General features: G+C 44.0%; 1 non-coding gene across 1 annotated transcript; it reads left to right on the top strand.

Annotated features, from left to right (window-relative positions):
• Positions 1–2,668: 2,668 nt before the first annotated feature.
• Positions 2,669–2,775, top strand: LOC148791741 (small nucleolar RNA R71). Its single transcript, XR_016076862.1, has one exon. It is a non-coding gene; the product is annotated as a small nucleolar RNA R71 (small nucleolar RNA).
• Positions 2,776–5,202: the final 2,427 nt, after the last annotated feature.

Here is a 5,202-nt window from a genome sequence, read left to right as displayed (position 1 = left end):
TCTAGAACTGCCGCTGATACTCTGCTACAGTCCCGGTCTGCTTTAGGTTAATGAGTTCCCCCAAGGGGTTGCTTGTTAATGGGGGTCCAAACCGAAGGAGGCAGTACGACTTGAACTGATCCCAACTAAGACCTGGTTCCTCCTGCTCCACTCGGTAGAACCAGAGTTGCGCTTCTTTAGTCAGGTGGAACGCAGCCAGGCTGACCTTGTCCTTCTCCTCCGTGCACTAATTACAGAAGAATTGCTCACAGCGGTACAGCCATCCCAGTGGGTCTCCGCTGCCACTGTATCAGGGAAACTCCAAACGGCTATACTTGGGAATAACTGCGGCTGTCGGGGCAGCGATCTGCTATTCGTTGGATGCCTCTGCCCAGTCCGAACGACGACTGTTTGTGTTGGAGATTCCCTCTGAATTCCTTTCTTTGTTGGAGAGGAATGCTTCCAGCAGGCATTGCAGCTCCTAGACATCTTCCTTGACTTCACGAACCTCCATGCTGGTTTCTGCTAGACTATGTTCCAGTTCATGGACCTTGGATGATAGCTGCTCCATATCGCCCATGACATTTGGCTCTGATACCAGAATGTTATGGGCCCGCACGTAGGATCTTATCATGGGTTGGTCCACGGGGAGAAAGCCCTGCTTTCCCTTGCGCCTTCCCTTGTGTGCAGAACCTATTGTGGAAAACCGAATGGGTGATTTGTCCAAGAGACCACCCGAACTCTCCTCACTCTTCTCTTGACTGGAAAACTTAATGTATTTACTTCAACTCGTATCTCCGTAAATAGGAGATTACAGAAGGAAATTCCTTCTTGGATTCAGCTAGGCTAGGGTAATCCAACTCAAACTCAAACTCCTAATTACCTACTCCTAATGGTAACACAACTCTTACTTAAGAAGATAAGATAAGGATAAGGGATAAGGGATAAGGGATAAGGAATGCTGAAGCTGGCGGCGAGTTGGTGAGCAGAGCTGATGTGGTAAGATAAGTGTGGACCCACCCTGATGAGCTGTCGTGTGGGCCCCGCCCTACTGCTGCTTCCGTGCGGTGCACGCGTCTCGCAGTGCTGCTGCCATGAGGTGCTACTGCCGTGCGGTGCGTGCTGCTGCCTAGTGTTGCTGCCATGCGGTGCGTGTTGCTGCCATGCGATGCGTGCTGCTTCCGGGCGGTGTGTGCTGTGCGCTACCGGGCAGTGCATGCTGTGCGCTGCCGGGCAGTGCGTGCGGCGTGCTGTCGGGCTGCTGTGCGGCACTACCAGGCGGTGTGTGCTACTGCCTATGACTGCGCCGCAGTGCGTTGTCGGGCGGTGTGTCCATAACATATGGGTCATCCCACACATAGTATTTGGCATCACTTTTGATCTTATCCCTTTGATCTTTAGACAAACCAAGTGGCAACACATTAGTAACCAAATAATTCACAATGTTCGCATACCAAGGTGATGTCGCATTTGCTAAGAACAATTGCTCGTCAGGGAACGTCTCTTGTAGAGGAAGTTCATCCTCCACATGAACCAAATGACTCAAGTGATATGCGACATGATTTTCTGCACCCTTTTTGTCTTTGATCTCCAAATCAAATTCACTCAAGAGAAGTATTCATCTTATTAATCTTGGTTTCGCCTTTTTGTTCATCATCAAATAATGAAGAGTTTAATGATCAAAATAAACTATGACTTTAGTACCAAGAAAATAAGATCGAAACTTTTCTAAAGCAAAAACAACAACTAAAAGCTCCTTTTCAGTGGTGGAATAATTTTTCTGAGCATCATTCAAAGTTCTCGAAGCATAATAAATGGCATGAGATGCTTTTCCAATTCTTTGACCCAAAACAACGCCTACTGCATGATCACCTGCGTTGCACATAATCTCGAAAGGAACGTTCCAGTCAGGAGGTTGGATGATTGGGGTAGAGGTCAATTGTTCCTTCAGCCTATCGAAGGCCTTTTTACACGCCTCATCGAACTCAAAAGCCACATCCTTTTGTAGCAACCTGCATAGGGGTAATGCTGTTTTGGAGAAGTCTTTGATGAATCTCCTATAAAAACCTGCATGTCCAAGGAAAGAACGAACCTCCCGCACACTAGTAGGATAAGGTAAAGATCGAATAATATCAACTTTAGATTTATCTACCTCAATTCCCCTAGATGAAACAACATGACCCAAAACTATACCTTGTTCAACCATAAAATGACATTTTTCAGAATTCAGCACAAGATTAGTTTCTATGCATCTTTGAAGGACAAGTGTAAGGTTATGCAAACAACTACCAAAGGAGTCTCCATAAACTGTGAAATTGTCCATAAAGACTTCTATGGCATTTTCAATGTAATCTGAAAAGTTGGGCACATATCGGTTGGATGCACTACTACTGAACAAATCCCACAAGCCTTCACTATTTGCATATTACTTGCAGCCATTTGACGAACAATAGAAGTTAGACTCACAATTTGTTGTTCAAGGGAAGAGATGTTTACCTCATTAACATGCTTTGATAAAGGGTCAAGCCTAAAGCGGAATTGTTGAGAATTGGCCGCCATATTTGCAATCAAGTTTCTCGTGGCCTCGGGAGTTTTGTCCACTAAAGCTCCTCCACTTGCAGAATCAATCATGCTCCTATCAGTGGGTTGAAGACCCTCATAGAAATACTGAATGAGTAGCTGCTCACTAATTTGATGATGGGGGCAGCTTGCACATAATTTTTTAAAACGTTCCCAATATTCATGTAAGGACTCCCCGTTGTACTGCCTTACACCACAAATTTCTTTTCTAATACTGGCTGCCCTAGAAACTAGGAAATATTTCTCCAAAAATAGCCTCTTCATCTCATTCCTTGTGCCCGGAGGGTAGATAATAGAGCCAATCCTTAGCTGAATTCATCAAAGAAAACAAAAAGACTCTTAATTTGATTTGTTGTTCAGTCACCCCCATGGGTTTCATACTCATGCATACAACATGAAGCTCCTTCAAATGCTTGTGAGGATCCTCACCTACAAGACCATGAAAAGTGGGCAAGAGATGTATCAGTCCAGATTTTTGAAGGGATGAGAGATCCATCGTATGGACACCCAAATCTTGCAGAATAAGGTGGGCGAATTTCAAAAAATTTCTCTCCCTTTCAACTGGGAATCGAATTCCCTATTTAGAAAATCATATTTTCAAGGATCAATCTTGAACCATAAGCTTAACCTAATCTGAACCAAAAGGAGTAGGAGAGGATTATACCTGATATAGAGAAATAATATCTCCCAACGAAGGTGTTCACGCCCAAGGAAGGATCCAAAGACTGCTCCCACTAAAGATGGCATAGTGTAGGATGGAGCAGAATCAGCAGTGTTCTTCTCCAAGAACTCTATCCTTCACAAGAAACAGCAGGATGGCACGTGAGCACAACTTCTTATCAATTCTTTCTCAAAGAACTGATGTCAAGATCGAACCTTGACTTCTCCCACAACTGGAGATCGAACTGGATGTCTGGCGGTTGTAGGAAGGAGGCAGCAAGAAAGATCTTTGCAAGGATTGCAGAAATCTATCTTCTATGATTTCAGCTCTGAAGATGATCTGATTATGTGATTCTTGTAAAAGCTGCCGCCCCCTCCTTCTTTTTGTAAACCCAAAGGATCAGATCCTAATCCAATTAGGAGCTACCTATCCAAATCATATTTGGATCAAACCTCTCTTTAGGTGATAAGGATAAACCTTTATCTTATCTGTAGATTAGATCAGCCTTCTCCTAATCTCATTAGGAGGATTCTAGATCTGAATCATATTCAGATCTAGACTCTCTGAGTGGATAGGGTTAAGACCCTATCCTATCTGCTGATCCATCTCAGAATTCGCCCATATTTAACTTATTAAATAAGTCCAGTTTGAAATGGGCGTTAGGCCCATTAAGCTTATGTGCTGACTTAACCTTCCTAACTACTGCCCCGTTGGGCTTCCTTGTATGGCGTGGGACCCAAGCATTGATCTACACATCAGGCACATGGGTTCGGCCCAGCCTTTGTTACAAGGCTTGGCCGAATACACTATTATGGACAGTGCATCCCCTGAAAACCCATCAAATGGGCTCTATGGGCCCAACACTTACCCTAAGTGGTCCCTGGGCCAAGCCACCTTGTAACACCCAGGGACTGTGGGCAGATGCAAGATTAGTCCATCAGGTATTATCCTCAATGGTCTTACACTTAACCTCTCAACCCATAATGATCATACACTGCCCGACAAGAGAGGACCTCTCCCTCAGCTGCAAGGAACAGTGTTGCATTCTCTACTTATATGGATCCTGGGAATTAAAACCTTTTGCAAACATTTTAGAAACCATAACATATATACTTTCATATCTCATATAAAATATATTTTGCAAAACAAATCTCAACGTTTGAAATCGGCTGCCGATAGTCTTGGTTTCCATCAGTAAGAGTGCATCCCCGATCATTACCTTTGTCCGACGATGGGGCTGATCCTGTCACTATGATCACCCACTCAGAGGAATTCTCAGACTGTCCCAACATACCAAGGTTTTGACCCCCGCTAAGGATCTCACTGATTGGTACATCAAAGATAGCCCAATCTGACACCCAGTGCACTATCATAATCGAGTCTAGGGGTCGGGTGTAACTTCCAGTTTTGCCCATTAATCTCCAAGGTCCAGGGCAATACTGGAAATCTGGTACAGTTTATAGATTCAATTAATCCTACACTGTATGTGCCTAGGGTCTCACCCTGGCAGCTGAGACAGGCCACCCCAACAGACTTGGTGGCACTACAATGTTAGCCTTATCAGGATAGGTCTCCCCAGACCGACTCACTGGCTGTGAACATTCTAAACTAACACGAGTCTCATTAAGTGTGCAGTTTAAGGGTATTACACAGAAACATACCAAGGGAACATGAATCAAATATGCACTTTTATTCATTTACAATACTCATAAAGTACACCATTCTGATTGAAGCTAAGGGCATACAAAACTGTCCAACAATTTTAATTCAAAAGTAGCATCAACATCTAAAGTAGGAAATATTATGCATAAGGGTTGTTGATTCAAATCAAGGGCGGCAAGCTCTTTCAAAGTTCGATTTCCAGCCATGATTTTCTCCTCTCTCAAATCAGAACCGCTAATAGATAGGGAATCAAAAGTGGGATCGTTCTCTTTAGAATGACTCCGAGCTTCCCTCCTTAACCTGCACAAAGTTCCCTCTAT

Source organism: Nelumbo nucifera, chromosome 5, assembly GCF_055504915.1.
Source record: "Nelumbo nucifera cultivar China Antique chromosome 5, China Antique-T2T, whole genome shotgun sequence".
Lineage (NCBI taxonomy): Eukaryota > Viridiplantae > Streptophyta > Magnoliopsida > Proteales > Nelumbonaceae > Nelumbo > Nelumbo nucifera.
This window is presented reverse-complemented; position numbering and strand designations above follow the sequence as displayed.